Source organism: Polypterus senegalus, chromosome 3 (assembly GCF_016835505.1).
Source record: "Polypterus senegalus isolate Bchr_013 chromosome 3, ASM1683550v1, whole genome shotgun sequence".
Classification (NCBI taxonomy): Eukaryota; Metazoa; Chordata; class Cladistia; order Polypteriformes; family Polypteridae; genus Polypterus; species Polypterus senegalus.
In genome coordinates this window covers 235,160,763-235,181,595 of record NC_053156.1, presented here as the reverse complement: position 1 = coordinate 235,181,595, position 20,833 = coordinate 235,160,763, and the positions used below count along the sequence as shown (strand labels likewise).

Below are 20,833 nucleotides of genomic sequence, written 5' to 3'. Positions count from 1 at the left end.
GTGTGAGGAAGATTTGCACAACCACTCAAAAAAAGGAACCAGACCACCTCATTTGACTTAAACCACTAGCCTGAGTAGAAGCTTGCTTCCTATATGAAAAATTGTTAATGTAGATCTAAAATATTTATTCATATTTCCTATGAGAAATTAGTCATATCTGAAATATGGGATAAATAAAGAATTTTAAAAAGCAAGTTGAGACAAATACATTACATCAAGTGTTGATTATATAGGAGTGGCCTTGGATATACAAGACGTTTCTTTAGCGTGCCTACCTACCTATGCACAAAATTGTTTGTTTAAAACCGTAATTAAATGACTGGTGTTGTGTATAATTGCAATGTGTGATTACTGGTCCCCACATCTGGTCATTTTTCCTGCCTTGCTACCAATAGTGTTGGGTTTGGCTCTTCTCACCAGTGATTCTATATTGAATTAATGAGGTTTGACAATGGATGGATAAAAATACATGGTTGAAGAGAGGAATTTCATTCAGTAATGCATGCTGATTTTACTCTTGAGTTGTAGCAGTACCAAATATGAATTTTAATCAAATACTGAGGTACACTTAATTTACAGTATATACATTGACTAACGTAAAATTACGTACAAATTTTTTTCACATTACAGTACTTATTTTTTTACACTTATTTGTTTCTGATTGGCTTTCCTAAATTATCAACTTACCATGTTTCATGCTTCTGAGGTGCTAATGCCTTACACTAGTTGCTTCTGAATGAAACTTTTAACATGGTGCCATAATAGACCATGCATTAAAATGGAATGATGATATTTTGCTGCATTTTTTAATTATCCTTCTATTTACTGAATATACCTAATCATTTTAAGGGTGGCACAGTGTCAGAGTTTGTTTGTGTGCATTGTATGCTAATATTGTTGCAATTCTTCTTAGAAAAAATAATTTTACCTTTATTGTCATAGGTACATCTGAGTGACACTTTGCAATACATGTTTAGCAGTGTTGATGGCAGGCATTTTGTAATGGAAAGCAACGCTTTGTATAAAATTACTTTAAAATTAATTGCAAGCTATGTTTGGAAGAAGTCTACATTTTCATCCATAATTACAGCCTTGGTTTCAAAATTTTGACAGCTTTGATTGAATAACAAAAAAAAAATCAAACTTTTTTTTTTCTTTATTTTTTTTTTAGTGGCTTATCAGATAACAAGACTATACCAGAATGTTCTGATTTGACAAATTCTTAAACTAGAACATAGTCTGCCACAAATCGCAGACATTTATACTACCTTACCTCCTATAGGTCACATCAGATGTCTTTAGTGCCGCTCGAGGAGCCAGAGTTAAACATCTTTTTCCTGCATGCAGTTCCTCATTCTGGCTATAGTTACATGTAATCTCACTGCAGGGCAGCTAATTAGATTTCAGCACTGCAGTATCTCATATAACTGACAATCTCATGTCAATATTGGGTTGTGTGCTAAAAAAAAGTAGATGCCAAGATACTTTTTATATTTTTTTTTTTTCTAAGTCCAACATTTTTAATATTTTAAGTTTTTTGTTGAGGATTTTGGACATACTGTCATTATTCTGTCCAGTTAATTAGAGCTGACAGCAGTTTCTTAAAATTATGGCAATCATTTTATTCAATCAGGTAGTTTTCTACCTCTGGCTGTTGAGTATTTTCCATATAAACCTATCAGCTGTAGTTGCATTAATGGATTTCAAATGTCAAATATATTTGACAGGACCATTTTTCCAAAAATAAAACGTATCCACTATCTCAGTGTATTTTTCAATTCAGCTAGTATGTGAGCTAATATATTGCCAATTTTCATGGCCTTCTTGATCATTACATTTCTGCTGCATGTAAAGTTCTTTGTACTCTTAGGTGGTTCTGACAGGATGTGGTAGAAGAGAGACTACATTTTGGATTTTGAAACATTACTACTCGGTATGATGTGTGTTGCTTTTTATCAGAAAACTAGTAAACATTTTACAGAAGTGCTGATTGTTTCAGGTGGGGCTACTGATATAAAATGACTACATGAAACTTGAGTGGTGATTCTGGCAGTTGAGCAGCCCAGCTGAATGGGTTAAAGTGTGTAGAGGAGAGGGATAATGAACATTGATTCCAGGGCTATTGTTAATGAAAACATTGAATGACTTGTTCACTAAAGCATTTCTGCTGATTTGTGTGACACACAATCTTGAGCAGTCTACCTGTGTAATTACACAAAAACAATCCCAGCCACACTGTAATATGTAATTGTTATAGAAATGCCTGTTATTTCCCCACCATCCAAATGACACATTATGGAAAATATGGGAGGTTCAGGCATGGTCCTCAGGCAACTCTGTAAATGGTAGAGTTTTTTCAACCATTTTATTTTGCAAAGCCAAACTTGTACAGTGTATTGTTGATCTGGTTATTTGGCAGCTTAGTTTTGTTTTTAGTCTATATAAGATTTTTTATTATAGCTCCTTGTACAATTTGTATTTATTTTTTGTTTAGCTTTTACACCTCATATTTATTTTGTAGTGTAATACTTCATAACTCCTGGAGATTTAGTTTTATTATTATAGATAGATGAAAGATAGAAATTTTTGTCCTCAGGGGAAAATTTGGTGCTATGCCGTCTGGTTTGCTTACTTGACAGAGTGAAGATCAGAGTATTACATTCATAGGTCTGAATCGCAATCTGATTATTTGGATGGTTACCTACCAGGTAACGCAGGTGGTTGGTCAGCCAGTCGGCAAACATCCACCACATCCTCTCAGTTTTAAGAAGCAGATCATAGATATGTATCAAAGCATCTGCCAAAATAAAACAAAGAGTACACGACACATGTTTCACCCTAATTGGGGCTCATCATGCATACACACCTTTGATTTCCCCTCCGAGGGATTGAACCTCGGACATCAACATCTCGGACGTTGTGCCACGGCGGCTGGTTCACTTTCTTGACCGGGTAGATAACCGTGTGTGTATATACAGTATACACACACACACACACACACACACACACACAGAGTGTAGTATAGTCAGAACACATACCAGAATGACTACTAGGAAGAAAATTAAAGAACGTGTGACTTAGCTGTCACAGTCACAGTGAGGCATTATGCAGGTGTATTGATATTGGTATAAAGGAGCCCCAGTACTGCTTCTTGACACCAAGAATAATTCTGAATAATTCGTTGGTTGAAAGTGCTCAGTGTTTGTGTGTCCAAGAGAGGATGTGAATCATTGTTCATTTATGGTATTCATTATGGTAATTATGTTCATTCACAGTTTTGTTTTAATACTCTCCTTTGCTACTACTGGCTTGTGGTGCTATACGTTTTTAAATTAAATAAATAAGTCAGAGTGTGCGGGCTCCATGTGGGCCAGGTGCATGTGAAAATATGCTCACACACACCACTCCACACTTTATTCATGTGCAGACATTAGCGGGTTAGTTAAAGTGCTTCGTTGACACATAGGAGTTGGTGATTGCGGCACCTGCAGTCAGCCACAGCTTAAAAGGTAGCCAGAGCTAGAGACAGGGAGAGTGAAACAAAGAGTTAGCAAAGGAATGAAAGAAGAACAAAGATGAAATATTGGAGAGTAATGAAAGTAAAAGAAAGAGAGTGAGAGGCAGGAATAGGAGAGCCCATGCTGTGAGGAATGGAGGCAGATGATTGGTATTGAGCCCCAGAGTAAGGAGCGTATGGCCAGCCCTATTGACTGGGCAATAGGAGAAACCCATTGTGTCCTCTATCCTGTGGATGGTGGTGTTAGGGACCCGAGCTGGGGTAAATGGTTGACTGTACCTGTCAGCGGCAGATGTCTCCTCTGCTTATCCAATCAGGACCTTGCAGAGAGAGGAGACGGCCACAAAAAGGTGCAGTCAACCATTAATCCTGGCTCAGGTCCCCAACACCAGACTTTAGAGTGTTGCAGTGGGGCTCATGTTTTTAAAGGAAGACCTGCCTGGGTTTTAACCTCATTTTATGGAAGTATTTGATTGGCACTGCATTTTAGAGATTATCTATGTGTTGAAGGAGGATTGCACTGCAATGCACTTATTTGCACTTTAAGTTTTGTACTTGTTACTGTTTGTTTTACGAAAATAAAAGCACCAATCACTTTTACACCTCCCTCTTGTTGATTAAGTCTCCTCATTTGCCTGATACCAGTCACAACTATTGACAGGTCCATGTTTAGTAGCTGCTGAAGGAAGGAAGGAAGGTAGGAGTGAAGCTAACCTGGACCATCACACCTGCCCTTCTAATTAGCTTGTTGATTCGATGGGCCTCTCATGAAGTGATGTTACCAGCTCAGCACACCACAGTACAGAAAATCACAATGGCCATCACAGAGTTGTAGAAGATGTGAAGGATATCACTACCTACAGTAAAGGAACGCAGTCTCCTAAGGAAAAAGGACATGCTCCTTTATTATGTAGTTCCTCTGTGTTGCGAGACCAGTCCAACTTGTCATTGATATGGACCCCCAGGTACTTTTAGAAGTGCACTACCTCTACATCTACTACCTGACTACTGACCAGGCACAGTGGATCTTTGGTGTGGTAAAAATCAATAAACAGTTCCTTGGTTATGTTTATGTTAAGTTGCAGATAATTCTTTCTGCACCATGGAACAAAGTTCTCCACCAACTCCTATACTCTCATCTTTTTTATCAATACATGCCGTAAGTGCAGAGTCATCTGAGAGTTTCTGTAAGTGACATGACCTGGAATTATATTTATAGTCTGATTTGTACAGGATGAAGAGAAAATGAGATGGAACTCTTCCTTATGGTGCTTCAGTGTTGCTTACATCCACATCAGAAACACAGTCCTTGATTGTGTGACAGAGCAGGACAACATAGTCTCATCACTTTCAAATCTCTGTTCTTACTTCTTAAAAGGGATGGCTGGATGGTATTGAAGGCACTAGAGAAATCAATAAAACATAATCCTCACAGTACTGCCAGCTTTGTCCAGGTGAGAATTAGTCTTTTGGAGCAGATGGATAATTGCATCCTCCACTCCAATCTTTGTCCGGTAAACAAACTGCAGTGGGTCTAGGTGAGACTCATAAAGTCCTGTATAATGTTTCTGTGCTTTTTTTTTCTGCTAGACAAAGATGTGCTAGTTAATTGACATTACACAACTTGCCTTCTCTTAGTGTGTGCTTGTGAAAGTACCCTGCAATGATATCCTCTCTACACTTTATTCTTGCCTTATGTCGATGCTACTGGGATAGGCTTTGATTCTTTCTGGATTAAATTCATTCAATAAATGGATAGTTTGTGCCGGCAATTTACATTTAAGTTTTGTTTATTGTATATGTAGTTACCAAGCTGGTGCGGTGCTTAGTGTAGCTGTCTTACAGATTTAATGTCTAATGTTTGAATCCCATATGTGGTCACTGTCTATGTGGAGTCTGCACTTTCTACCAGTTCTTGAGTTGTTTTTTTTCGGTGTACTCTCATTTTCATGCCACATGCTCAAAGACTTGCACTCCAGATTAATTGTCAGTTGTAAATTAGTTCCATGCGGGTGTAAGTGTGAGTAGACCCTGTAATGGATTTGACACCCTGTATGTCTATGGTTCCTTCCTTATACCTGTGGTTGGCATGATAAATCCAGATCTCTAATGAACATTAATTAGATTACAAATCTATGAAATGTTTGAGTTAATGATTTTTCATTTTTACCAGTATTCAAATTTAATGTCAAGTATTCCATATTAACTATACAGATTAAGTGTGCACAAATATTATTATTGTATGTTGATGTCTCTTTTTACATGTGTCATAAGGGAAATGTGGCACATTGCTTCATTAGATTTGTGGATAATGATAGTTTATTATATGGCATATTATTAAAACAACAAAACAAAAAGGCACTTCGGAACTTGAACTTGTTAAATGAAAAATGTGGGAGTTTATGTTTAAGAATCTGCTTTTTCACACCCCTAAATCACAATGCCTAATCTATTCAATAAGCAATTCACAATTTACTTTTGTGGAGGATTTTTTTCTGTTCCTCAAGTATCTTTTTTTTTTTTTTAAGAAACTAAATTTTAAATACTTTGCTTTTGTGTAAAATAACTGGTATTTATTTCCAAGATGTACATTAAACACATTAAACATTTGTCTTTAAGACAGTTGGGCCTAATGTAGAACACCTACTTTTGCAAATTATTGAAATTTAAACAGAAGAACACTGCAGAAAATAGACCCTTGACAATTAGTTATAAAATATCACATCTGTAAATAACAGACTGACTAATGAAATAATGATGCACAGGAATGCAAATGGGAAAAGTTTTTTTCACAACAGATGAAAATTTTAGAGGTCATAAAGGAAGTACTGCAGCAATTCAGACTTAAATTTCACTTTTAAGAATAATTTCTATAAAGGTAGATCAAAAGGAAGAGCAAAGATTGCCGTAAGCAACATTATGCATTTAGAATTCTGAATTCCAGTGTTCTTTGTTCTGTTAAGTCCCCACTGAGTTATAAGCTGTAAGCAATAACACAATGGGGCTGTAGGGCCTAAATGTTGTCTTTTGACCTTTTCTGAAAATTTGTGTTTTCAAAATGAGGATAAAATTCTGGTTTTACCTGCTGTAGTCTTAATTGTTATCTGCTATAATTAATCTGACAGATATGAAACAATTATAATTAATTTCAATTAATCTAAAATAAATGCTTACTGCAGTCAATAACACTTTAAATGTTTTCATGGGAAAATGGCAATTCATCGCTTATCCAGCAGGATGCAAAATACCATCCATGTATTAATTAAATATTTTGTTATTTTAGGTAGAAATCAATGTGCCGCATGCTCCTAACCTCCTCCTCCTCAATGTGCCATAGTAGTTAGTACTGTTTCCTCACAGCTCCAGAATTCCAAGTTCTGTTGTTCAGCTTGTTCACTGCTGGTGTGGAGCTTTTTTTCTTACAGCGTTCCCCAAGGTTTTTTCTGGGTGTTCCAATTTACTCTTATATCCCAAAGCCCTATGGGTTACATTACTTGATGAGTTTAAATTGGCCTGCTGTATGCAAGCCTAAATGTTTGAATGAGTACGCCCTTCAATAATATCGGACTGCGATGGCCAGGTTGTCCACAGCTGGCATATTTCTCTTGAATCTGGGACAATGATTGACATACACAGCAAAGGTAGGCGTAAAAGCATTCAGTCTTTCCAAAAATAAAATAATCAGTAAAAAATAGTGTTCTGTGGAACTTAAAATCCAATAAATAAATAATGTTTAAAATAGGTTAAAAAGCCAAGATTTAAATATACTCAGGATCTGTCCATAAACACCATCATGATCTGTGGTGCGTCCCTATAAAGCCAACCTCTCCTCTGCTCACCCTTTAAGGTCTCCTTACCAAGGGGAGACATTCACCAGTAAATGCAGTCATTCTTTAGTCTGGTTCTTGTCCCTGCCACCGTCACACAGCATTTGGCAAGGAATCCTGTGAGCCCCGTTCCCTTCTCCCACCACCATCCCTTGCCATTCAGCAGAAGTACAGACACTTGGAAGGTTTGGTCACTTCTGCTCCTGGGCCCTCAGCAGTGGTTACCTGCCCCATGAGTGCCATCTGCTCGCTCCATCCAGGACCATTTCCCAATAGCTTACCTCCTCCCCCACAATCATGCCACTTTTCCTTTCTCTTTCCTTTCAGTTTAACCTCCAGTCTTTCATTCTTTCCCACCTTTCTCATCATCCTGTGTGTCCTGCTCAGGCCATTTAATACAAATGTGGGCTTAGGTGCCTTGATTGGAATCTTTAGTGCGCTAATAAGGAAGCCAGCTGGGCTGACCACTCTGCATGTAAACATGCAATAATCCAATTTCCTCATCAACGGCCTGGGGCCATCCGGCCATGCTATTGCACGCACCTATACCATCACCAAGCCTGAGGGCACTCAAGTTTGTTTTTTTTAAACACACAAATTGCCACAGACCCACAAATACGGCCAATCTGCATCCAGTCTTTTACTCAATGTATCAAGAATTGGCTTAACCAAGCTTGTTCAGAAAAGAAATGAATAGTTTTAGGTTTTGAGTTTAATGTAATTATTGCTTCTCTTGCATGTTTTTAATGAACTTTTTTGTCAGCAAATATACAACTCTGACTATGGTGCATATTTACTGTAAATGTATGAAGAAAATTTCATCAGTAAAGTCAGTAGGAAAAAAAAGTTCTATCGTTTGCTCTTAGATTGTGCTCTGTGGTGGATTGGCACTTTCTTGAGGGCTTCTTCTTGAGTTTTAGCTAATAAGATAAAATAAAATATCATAAAATGGTTACATGGGCAGAAAGATGTTATGTTACCATGTTAAGATGCCTTCCAACATATATATTTTTAACACATTGACTGTAGCAATTGTTTTTTTGATATAAAACAAGAAATGGACTATGACCACAATGTGTTCACAGTCTGCTACTTAGCAATACCACCTGCTATACACATGTAGTGTGTGCAAACTGTTAGACATACATGGTTTTCATTATACCCTTCCATTGTCTTTCCTTAGCCTTTCCAATCAGTTATGTATGTCTGCTGAACACTAACAATTATCAAACAGTCAGATGATTGAAGAAGTGTATAAACCTCTACATAAGGGTTCTTTCAAAAGGCCAAGTGCTATTTTCTGTCTTGATTCTGTCTTATAATTTTAATTATTGCTGTTTGCCTTCCCATGTATAGGAATCCCTACTTGATTTATAAAGACTCTTCTTATTGAATGCTATACTTGTTTAGCTTTTTAATTAACTCATTCCTCTCAGTATCAGTTTGTTTTAATTTCTTCTGTTCATCCCACTGTAAAAGTCCTTACTTTGAATCCCCCAGTAAACATACATTGTCACTCTGACCTCTCACTATGGGACTAGATGAAGAGCCCTGGTATGTCTCCAGGGATCAAATGACTTGCACAATAATGACTTTTGTATTGAACTGAACAAGCAAGTCAAAGAAAGAAAAACAAAGGTACTTTATACATGCAGAGAGAAGAATTTTGCATATAAATTATCAGATACTTTTTTGAAACAAAGCACAGATGGAGTAACAAAAATGGAAAATAAGGTAAACATTGCCAGTCTATTAGTGCTGAAGAGATAAGAAGAGAAGCAATCATGAAATCCCAGTGGATTTTGTGATACAAATAAAAATAATCAGCAGGGATTTCAGGGCTAAACAAAAGCTTTTCCTATTATGTTGCATGTCTTCTTTTTTTTTTAATCTGCTTCTGTATTACCAGCAAAATGCAGTAATTCCTGTTTTACCCCATGTGTAACTATACAGGTTTTTTGTACCTTTTGATGTTGAGTGCTGCTAGATCCTATAAGCAGAATGCGAAACATTAACTCAGTAATAGTATATGTTTCCTGCTGAGCCTGGTATAATTGAGGCACAACTGTTTTTCTATAAAATTCTTATATTTGTAAAGAAAGACTTGGGTCTTAGAATTATTTCAATTGATCTTTTCCTATTTTGTCAAATTCATCAAACAATTTTTTGAATCTAGCTAATTGGTCTTGGTGTTAAAATCCCATCCTGACATTACTGGGTACAAGACAGGATCCATTGTTGGGTGTAGTGTTAGTCTATTACAGGAAAATGCACCTACACAAATCTAATCTTAGTCACACTGGATAAAATTATATTTGTTTGTGAACCTATCTTTGAGAAGTAGCTAGAGAAATACTTTTGCAGACATGGGCACAATGTGAAAACTCCACACATGACCATACCAGGAGTGTTGGCTGTAAGGGATTAATAGTAGTGGCACCTGTCATGTTGGAAACCATTAGAAAATGTTAACTGTAAAGGTAACTGAAGAGTAAACACGTTTTCGATGTTCTAAAGTCATTCTTCTTAACCATCTCCAAAGACGTTTTCATAAATCATTTCACAACTTTGAAAAGTAAACAGGACAATACCCAAAGTGTTGCAATTGAAGGTGAAGAGACTTGGGGTATAATGTTTGGACAAGGTGGGTCTTTATTTTATAAACGTTCTAATCCTGACAAATGTGCATTTCCCAAAAGATACTGTTCTAGAAACATTTGTTGAGACTGGACCAATTTCACTGGCTGAGGTTACTTTGAAGCTTGAGAAGCTCCAGAGTGGCCAGGAATGAGATCAGTCTGAAAATACTAAAGGATGTTGCTGAGATGTGTTCACTAAATATACCTTTTCAATGCTACATCTAATATGGAAAAGTACATCTTGACTAACGGACTGAAGTGATGGTCATCATTATAAGTGCTAGAGGACCAGGGATATCGAACCCCAGAAAAATGTAAGTTTGTAGCCTTTCTGTAAAAGTCCATCCAGTATTGCTTAAAAAAAGTGTCTGAGCAACAGCTGGATCTCAGATTATGAAATAACAATACACAATACATCTTAGTTTGGAACAGTGGACCAGCCCTTTGTTCTTGCATGAACATTTGAGTGGTTAAATGAAATTTTACAGTTTAGTCTGCATATGTTTTATGGACTTGGAAAAGAAATAGGACAGCATATCTAATGGCATCTTTAAAGGGATTACTGCAAGACTACAAAGTTCCAGGATTGCAGTTACATACATTTTCAGTGCTGTATTTGTAGAACAAAAGCTGCATTCATACTCTTGACATTAATTTGAATCTTTTTAATTGGATGAAAAAAAATATCTGAGATATGTCTGTCCATTGTATTTGTGTGATAAGGATTGTGTATGAAGATGTTGCAGAGACATTTAGTGTATCCAGGTCTGAAACCTAAGGGTTACCTCTCTTCCATTTTGATTTCATCTTGTCGACCTCATCTGGCTAATCTTTGACATGCAGTGTAGTTGATTAGGGCTTTGTGTGAAGTGTTCAGCATTTATATAGATTTTTTCAAGTGACTTGCTTTAGGGTTGTACAGTGTCAGTAGAGGGATTTGAACCCATAACATCAGAGTTTGAAGTCTCAAGCCTTAACCACTACAACTCACATGACAATATCTCTGAGTTAGAAAGACGCAAGGAAGAACTGGAGAGTGTTGAGAGTGTTGCTAGGAAAGGGGAATTCTAATCTGCCCTGCTTAGTCTGTGACCACCACTCTACTTTCCAGGTCACGCAACATAGAATGTACACACATATTGTTGAATGATTCTTTCACGCTTTTTATACATGTACAGCTTGTGCCCATCCATATTTTATGTGATAAATACTAATAGAAATACAGAAGAAAACTGGCATGAACTCAATTAATAGAAGCCTGTTACTAAATTGACCAGGATTAACAGTGTTCTAGGCAGATAGGCAGAAGAAATGGCTTAGACAGATTCTCAGAGATGAAAATAGAAAAGTACATGTACATGGATAAGCCAAGAAACAATGATGGAACTAACAATAGTATTGGTAGGTATTATGAAAGAAAATAACTCTTGTGCAGATATAAGGTAATGCACAGTTGACATACAGTAGATAGTGAGAAATGGACATAGAGGAACCAAGCCTGACTTCATTTTGAAAAGATGATTCTCTTTGCATTTTTGTATGAGGAAAAATACCGTAAGCAAATCACTTTTCATATGCAAGTTTTTGTTTTATGCATCTCAAAAAATTTTTTACCAGCTATAAAAAATAGAAGGAAATGTTTTGTAGTATATGTTCATTTATGTCAGGAACATTTTAACTAAATATCATTCAGTCACTTCACCCTTCTTACTGCAATAGGTTTTAAGTAATAATACGTATTGAAAAATAGGTAAAAAGTTATTTTCTCCTTTAAAAAAAACAGAATGTTTTAGCTCTTGAGACTTTTATCACACACCTGGAATTACGCTTTACTTTGTTTGCTATTTATAGATGGATGCTTATGCAGCCATTCTGCGACTGCCTCATAATAAACCATGAAACCAAGATCCAAATCATAAGATAGGAGTACAGTGTTTTGCATTTTTCAGCAATCTGAAAATTGGCTCAGCAAAATGTAATGAGTTAGTGATGAGATTTAAACCAGAAAACATTTAACATTTAGTGGCTTATTTAGTAGTCCACATTTTTATAAGTCAAAACCTATAATAAATACTATGCTACCAGTGCTGGCTGTAGATTAAAGGGTGGTGGTTTGCTATGTATTTTATATTTTAATGAATCCAAAAAGATAATAGGAGCACCAATTTCATGTTTGTGTATTTTAAGGTTGACCTCTTATTATAAAAAATAAAAGAAAAACATTTATAATGTGCCTGAGACCTGATATATGTTAGCTGGTAACTAAGTGAAGACTGGACACATTACATTGTTACTGCACTATTGAAAATGCTTCCTTAGTACTATATGCATGACATGATAAACCATTCATCCAAATCAAAAAGTTCTTTGCTATAATTTATAGTTGTTCTGGTAATTCTGGACATTAGTGTGCTTTTTGTGTTAATCAATGACTCTAAAGGTAACGATATTAATTTAATTTTATATATTAGTGCCTGAATTTAGTGTACCAATATAATTATCTGTATAAAATACTTTTCCTGTTAACATTGACTTTGGCAAATCAAGGGTTTAATGCTTCTGTTTTTACTTTCTCTGTACTGTTAATATCATCTGCCACTCTGCCTTGAAATTCCATTTCAAGAGAGTAATAAGCTTCCACAGTGTTTGCATTGTCCTAGGTTTCTTGCTTATTTTACTTTGTTGGTTTAGAGATCAGAGTTAGTTCATTTCTAGGACTGTTGAGTAGACTGGTGGAGTTACATAATTTTAACCGCGTGATGTACAATTCTTTATACATTCACGTGCCTGGAGAATTAGCTGTTCAGATTTGAATTAGAGTTGTGTGGATTTTATGTGTGATAGCCCTGGTGTGGACTGACATCCTGTTCAAGGTTAGTTCCAATGGTGTATGTGTAATATTATGCAGCTATAGTACTATGCAAAACGTTTTAGGACAATACCGTATTGAGGGATTGCTTTCAAAAAATAATGCCAAAAATATGTAATAAAACACTAAGGTTTGTATGTGTGTGTCAGGTCCCTAGGAACAATTTTATTGGTTAGTTTGGCTTTGATGTGATTGGTCCATTTGGCTTTGGTGATATAATTGAAAGAGGAAGTGCAAGTGTGGGACCCATGAGGAGGAATAAATGCATAGGAACCATGCTGAGAGCTGCCTTCAAAGACTGGGTGGTATGTCTTTATTCATTGCTGTGTTCTTAGTCAAAGTTGTGAGTGAGCAAATTCCTTGGCTGAGAAGCAACCCCACAGAATATTTTTGCAGAATATCAGTCTGTCCCTGATGTTTTTCTTGGAGAGAAGTGGCTTTTTTGCTGCCATTCTTGATACCAGACCATCCTCCAAAGGTCTTTGCCTCACTCTGTGTGCAGATGCACTCACACCTGCCTGCTGCCATTCCTCAGCAAGCTATGCACTGGTGGTGCCCCGATCCAGAGCCATAAATAAAGAATAGGACCAAAACATCCTCCGAGAGCAACTTCTCTCAACCATCCAAGACCAGTTTGGTGAAGAACAATGCCTTTTCCAGCATGATGGAGCACTGTGCCATAAAGCAAAAGTGGTAACTAAGTGGCTTGGTGAACAAAACATTAAAATTTTGGGTCCATGGCCAGGAAGCTCCCAAGACCTTAATCCCATTGAGAACTTGTGGTCAATCCTCAAGAGGAGGGTGGACAAACAAAAAAAACATAAATTCTGACAAACTCCAAGCATTGATTATATAAGAATGGGCTGCCATCAATTAGGATTTGGCCCAGAAGTTGATAGACAGAATGCCAGGGAGAATTGCAGAGTTATTGAAAAAGAAGGGCCAACACTGCAAATATTGACTCTTTGCATAAACTTAATGTAATTGTCAATAAAAGCCTTTGAAACTTATGAAATACTTGTAATTATACTTCAGTATACCATACAAACATCTGACAAAATGATCTAAAAACACTGAAGCAGCAGACTTTGTGAAAACCAATACTTGTGTCATTCTCAAAACTTTTGGCCACAACAGGAGGTAAACAAGGCACCTTCAAATGAGTCTGAGGAGCAGTGCTGGACATCTGATTTGGAAGAGAAGTAAGCTTGATTATTTCTTAAACTTGCCCATTTCTTCTGGACAGCACATCTGAAAACACCAGTCTGTCATGGAATGTCTGCTATAGAGAGACTGTGATAATGCAGGATGAAAACCTTGTGTTTTAGTTGTTATGCTCAGTTTTGCCATGGTGTAAGATTTGCAGGTTATACCATCAGATCTACAGCTGAGACCCCATGTATAAATGGTGTGTATGCAAAAAAATGTTGCATATGCCCATTTCAGCACTCATTTAGAGATATATAAAAACTAAACTGTACATTTCCACAGCAGCCTTTACACTAGGCATACGCATGTTTCTGCTCAGTTTTGCGTCAAAGCAGTGTTAATGTTTCTGTGCGGTTTCCCTTTCTTTTTCATATTTGCATCCAAATATAGCAGAATTAATTGGATATGGTGTACAAATTTAAGGCACTTGATTGTAACAATATAATGGTGCACGGAATGGCTAAACTATTCCATCTTCCATGGCTGCCTAAGCGCTGTTAGAAGACATCACAAATATAAGAATTAGTAGTGACCGCGTATTTACAGATCATACTGACTTCTTGTCCTATGATGATAACTGACTTCTAAGTTGATTTACACTTCCAAAAGCTATCCTCTTGGAGCTGTGTGCTGTTAAAATACTAGGATGTATAGTTAATGTAATTTTTATGATGAATTGCATTAATGCATTTATGCATTTTACAAGTAAATTGTTAACTTTATTTACATAATGTACACTGTTAATAATTAAACGTGGCGGCATGGTGGCAGGTGGAAGTATTGCTGCAGTAAGAGGGTCGCATCCCGGGTGTCCCCTGCCTGAAGTTTTTATGTCTTCCTGGTGAGTTTCCTATGCATGCTTCAGTTTCCTTCTAAAAGCATGCAGGTTGAGGGGATTTGGTGATGCTAAATTGATGCTACTAGTGTATGTGTGTGCTCATATTCACCCTGCGATGAGCTGGTGCACCAGGGTTTGTTCCTGCCTCATGCTCTATGCCTGCTGGGATGGGAGCAACACGGATAAATGGATAGATTGAATAAACTTTGTTATACATTTTTAGTTATTCCAAGTTCTTTAAAAGAATTGAAGAATCTGCATTCTAAGCTTGCAGCTGGTTTTACATTTATTACAGATGCTTATTTTGTGGCGACTGGATATGTGGAGAAAGAAAATGGAAGGTCAGGAATTGGAGGTTGGTAACATTTGACAAAGACAGTACTGCTGCAATAAATTATTCCATCCAGGGTTGAGCCCATCCCAGCTAGCATTGTGCACAATGCAGGAACAATTCCTGGACAGGGTGCCAGCTCATTGCTACCGCTGCGCCACCGTGCCCCCACATGTTTGATACATGCTTTAATCAATTTCACCATTAAAATTATATCAAGTATACATCTTAGTATTCTTAACTGTTCAGAGAGCTGTAATATTATGAATGTTATCTATTCTATGTAGCAATCACTGTCTGTGCTACCCTAGCATAAGAGAAAGCCCATTTAAGAAGCATGTAGTGATTAACAACTGGGTTGGGGAACACTTGGAATATGAAGCATTTAACATGCTCCCTTATTTACGATGGGGTTTGAGAAACTCTAGCAAATAAAACCTCAATTTTAGGATGATGTTTACAATGTTCTACTTTCATGACAAAACAAGGTACAAGATTAAAGTGGAAATTTCGAGATTAATGACAACATTTTGACTTTGACTTTAATCTTGACATAAACCTTTTTTTAGACTGTGGGGTGTTACCCACTTTTTCGTGTCAACTTTTATATGTGACCACTGCTATTTTTATTTCAACCACTGTGCAATTTTTTTTTTTTTAATTTTATTTTAACTTGAACTTTTGAGTGCCTCCATCAATTTACCTTTGTTGCTTATACTACTGCTTAAGCCACCAAACAGTATGATTTCCATGTTTCCACTTCACTGAGCAGGACCTCTATTTCGCATTCACTTAAATTCTTCATTTTTCACATGCCTTTGCCATTGAATTTTAACAAAACACTGAACAGAAGGGGCTATTTATATAGATTTGCATTTTTAAATAACTGTAATTCTTGGAGGAGTTGGGGTGGGGCTGTACGTGTGTGAATGTGCGTTAAATTTCATGTGGATTTGGATTTGTAAAGGGAAAGTGCGTTGAACTTTGCTTATGCAAAGTTTTATGCATCTGAATTTTTTTGTGCATGCGCACATTTCTGTTTTTGTCCATACTCCATGTTTTAATGTGAATTCTACTCACAATGTTATACATGAGGTAACTTGACCTGTCTTTTTAGTGTAGTTGTTCATTGCTCAGTTTTATTCCCTTTAGACAGCTCTTTCTGTTTCAGTTAATCACTTCAGGTTCAACCTACACACTACCATAGACTCCCACAGAGTTAGGAGAGAGAAGACAATGCTTGTTAGGAGGAGTGGAGGCAGAGAGAGAGAGAGAGACAGAAAAGTATTGCCGTGGGCTGCTTTGTACTTTATTGTAGTTGTGTTGCTGCAGAAACTCTTCCTGAAGAGTTTTCCACAAATAACCTTTGTGTGTTAATGAACTTGTGCCTGTGTCTGTCTCTGTCGGATTTGGGAAGCTGGAGCACCCCTTCGGGCCACAGCTATTATATCAGCAAAAGGTGGCCATGTTGATTGATGAATCAAAAATCTGAATACAATTTTTTTACACTTAATGATTCCTTGACTTATTTTTTGTTTATTTGTTCTATGCCTTGATTTCATGAAACATTAAGAAATTAAACTGAGTGCATTACTATAAAAACTGAGGTGTTCTAAAACTTTTGGCCAATAGTGTATGTAGTAGTTTATTTTCAGATTACATTAACTCACTGAACATAACTAACATTGAGTAGCAGAAAAATAATTCAGCAAAGATTTGGAAAAAAAATATTCACAAATGTTTTGGAAAAATGCAATTCATTAAAGATAATTACAAACTGCTATACACAAATAACAATAACAAAATGACATATGCAAGATTAGAGATTGGAGCTACAAGAAGCCAGTGAATTATATGTTGATAGAAAATACTCATATTTTTGAAAACTAACTAAATACCAAGACTTTGGTCAGCTCTTTACTTCATCTGGTAACAAAGGTGTAAATTAGAGTTGAGCGGACACCTCTGCAGAGACTCATTCAGATGAAGAGGCACCCAACGGACATTCATTTTAGGCTTGTAGCCACAAACTGGATGAGGTGTACAGAGTAGCACATCTATAACCAGGCACTGGATCTGTAACGGTAAGGGACCCCAACCAATCGCCATAGGTTACATATTCCTTCAAAGCTGAGTGCATTCATCTCTTCGGGAGGTAAAAGCTGACAATCCACTCTCTTTGTAGTGAGACGCCACCTGCTCTATGTGGAACAATAAGCTCATAAACTTTCTTTGGCCTGGATGCTACTTTCTATAGAACCTAAGAGCTGGTTGTCCTGAACTTCCTTGAAGATCCACTCCTCCAATCCAAACTCTGTGCCAGTGACTGGGCTCAGATTGAGAAGAAGCATTACTTCAAGAAGAGAACTTAAGCACCTACACTCCTGTGTCAAAAAGAGTAACGCTTTTCCCTATGAAATAGCAGGGTACACAGCAAAGAGCCTAACAGTGAGCTGCAGAAGGCAAGAGTGTACTCCAACACAAAGGGAGTCATCCACTTGAACCAGAGCAATGACACATAACACAGCATCAGACATCATCCTTAAAGGCTTGGTATTGTAAAACTGTTTATTTGTGCCAAGTTAAATTAGAATCCTAAAAAGCCACTAAATAACCTGCTAAAGATCTCCTTTCCCATGTTTGATCATCTAAGTTTTACAAGCTTTTAACTACATTGGAACAAGAACCCACTGACTGTGATGCCGTACTAAAATTCCATAAGTGCTCCATTCCAAAAGTCTAGAAAATGTGCAAACAAAATAAGAATAGCCAGACTCTTCAATGTTATACTTGTATGTTTGTCTGTCTTGCATACTGTCTTCTTTGTTGCTGTATATACACACATTGTATTTCTGTAATCCTTGTGTTGCAATTAAATTTATTATTCTGTTTCTTAAAACAAGTGTGCTTCAATTACCTTGAAATAAGTCTAATGGCCATAAATCCCTCCTACAGAAGATGGTAAGGTAAACAAAGCGGGAACCTTACCAAATTATCCAATTAATTGTTGGCATTGCCAAAGGTAAAGCAGGTATTTAATTAACTAAGAAAATGTTTAATGGTAAATCAATTATTTTTCAAATATCAACATTCCCTACATATGGAACAACCTACTGAGTGAAGTAGTAGAAGTGGAAAGCTTGTCAAGTATTAAACATTTGCATGAGATTTTAGGACACGTGAACTAAATGAGCTTAATGGACTGAATATTCTTATCTAATTTGCCAGACTTGTCCTCTAAATATCTCTTTTTTTATTTTTTTAAGTATTTATACTTTGGTTGATAACCATATGCTTTGTTGAGGTATACATTTCAAATTTGCCAACTATACACTTCCATATGAAAATTTAAGTGTGGTACAGGAGTTGTGCCTGTCTATTAAATGGCACAGTTGACATCTTTATATATTGGTGCCTTTTGTTACTTATTCCTAATATTTCGTTCCTTTCAACTTATAACTTGAACATTACTAATTCCATTCATGAAAGTGATCTTTGATGTTACTTACTATTTCATAAAGCCAACTGTGTGAATCAATTGAGATGAACCAGTGGATTGGTTCAGTAACAGCAGTACTCTGGAGGGTAGACTACATCGTGATCCTTACCTCTGACCATGAACTTAAGTTAGTGATCAAAAATGAATGAAGTATTAAAATGATGTCCTTCCACTGAGTTGCCCTCGGAGTATGGCTGCTGCTCCTCCACCAGAGAAATTAGTTGAAGCATTTGGGCATTTAATAAGAATGTGCTATGAGTGGCTTCAATGCAAAGTGAGGTAGACATTAACAAACCTTGAATACCCTCATTATATATCTCTCAGGTATAAGATAAGTAGGAGGAGTTGGAGGTAATTCTGGTCTGATCAACATACTCTGTTGCCAGAGGGCCTTTAAAATTCTCTTAAAAAATTAGCTGTACACTGGCTAATACAAGCCCCACAGCCAAACAATATCCTTAACAGCATTAGAGAAAGTCAGCTTTGAATCAGATCATATATCTCACTGGAGCCGCAAACATCATTAAGGATCCTTCACACCCTGGTAACCACCTGTTTGAACTGTTGCCCTCTGGTCAGCATTACAGATCTTTGAAAGTATGGACTGATAGATTCAGAAACAGTTTCTATCCATTGGCCATAAATACATTGAACAAAAATAAGCAAATTAAGGCAATTTAAATAATATTTGGCCAGTGCTGGTAAATAGACTCACCATTTCACTGGGGAAGTATGTATATTATTTATTTAATTACTGCTAGTTTTATTGTTATTTTACCTCATTTCTTTCGTAGTATATGTTTACATATAATAATACTGTTTTTTTTGCTCTTCTAGTTAGTGTTCTGTGTTGTAGCATTGGTTTGCTTTTTCACAAAAGTAGTGTAGTTTTACTTTTGTACCTAGTTGGAGTGGTGCTTGTAGTTTTGTTGTAAATTATTTTATAATGACAATAAAGTCTTTCTATTCTATTCTGTTTCTAATACCTGCAATATACACTGTTCATAAAAAGTATTTTTAACCGCTTTTTACTTGTTTACAAAGGATTAAATTTAGATTTTTGACACTGCTCAACTGAAAAAGACTTCTCAAAGTTAAAACAGATCTGTGCTAAGGGATATAAATTAATTGCAAATATAAAACACAAAATAATAAATTGATTAAAAAATAAGTATTCCTGTCCTTAAAGTCTATATTTAATAAATTAGCCTTTGGCAGCATTGAATCTGTGTACACAGGTCTCAATCACCTTTGACTCTATATTTTTGCTCCATTCTTCTTTGCAAAACTGCTCAAGTTTTGGGGGGTTGCATCAGGATTGTGAATGAATTACCATTTTCAAGTCCAACCACAAATTCTTTATTGGATTCAGATCATGGACTTGACCACATCACAACATTAATATTGGATTGTTTTAAGCTATTTCTGTGCAACTCAGTCTTTATGTTTGGGAATGTTGCCTTCTCCCAAGGTTCAGGTTTCTTGCAGACTTTCAGATTTCCATGTATTTTGCTGCTTTTATTTAACCTTTTATCCTCACAAGCCTTTCTGGGCTTGCTGCAAAGAAGCATCACATAGCATGATGCTGCCACCACCGTACCCTACAGAGTTTAGTTTACACTAGACATGGTGCTTGGTCTGATGGTCAAAAAGCTCAAGTGACTTCAGAGTCTCGCATGTGCTTTCTGGCAAATTCTAACTGAGATGTCTTGTGCAATTTTTTTAACCGTGTCTTTCTCCTTACCATTCTCCCTAGTGAGACACCCAAGCAACAGTTTTTATATGCACAGTTTCTGCAGTCTCAGCCACTGCAGCTTGTAAGTCTTTTAGAGTTATTAAGTTTTCTTGGTGGCCTCTCTCAGTAGTCATCTTTTTGCACAATCACTCAGTTTTTGTGGACGGCTCCTAATGAAAGATTTATAGTTTCGCTGTTCGCTTTCCATTCCTTAATGATTGATTTATCTTGACTCCAAATGTCCCTGTCATGCGACTTGTAAATTTTCAGTCTCTTTGTTATAGGCTTATTTGGCATGTTTTTTTTATCTTTATTGTGTAGGTCATGCCGCAATACTTACTCATCAGATGAGTTGTATTTATACTACTA

General features: G+C 36.6%; 1 protein-coding gene across 3 annotated transcripts in view; it reads left to right on the top strand.

Annotated features, from left to right (window-relative positions):
* The window catches only part of asxl2 (ASXL transcriptional regulator 2), a 291,665-nt gene that overhangs the window by 85,147 nt on the left and 185,685 nt on the right, over positions 1-20,833 (top strand). Inside the window, exon 1 of one of the 3 annotated variants that reach the window (XM_039748790.1) lies at positions 15,239-15,254. The exons of the other annotated variants lie outside the window; for them this stretch is intronic. The gene's annotated coding sequence lies outside the window, so the exon portion shown is untranslated. Of the gene's footprint in view, positions 1-15,238; positions 15,255-20,833 lie in introns of those variants that run through there. 3 annotated transcript variants of the gene reach the window in all.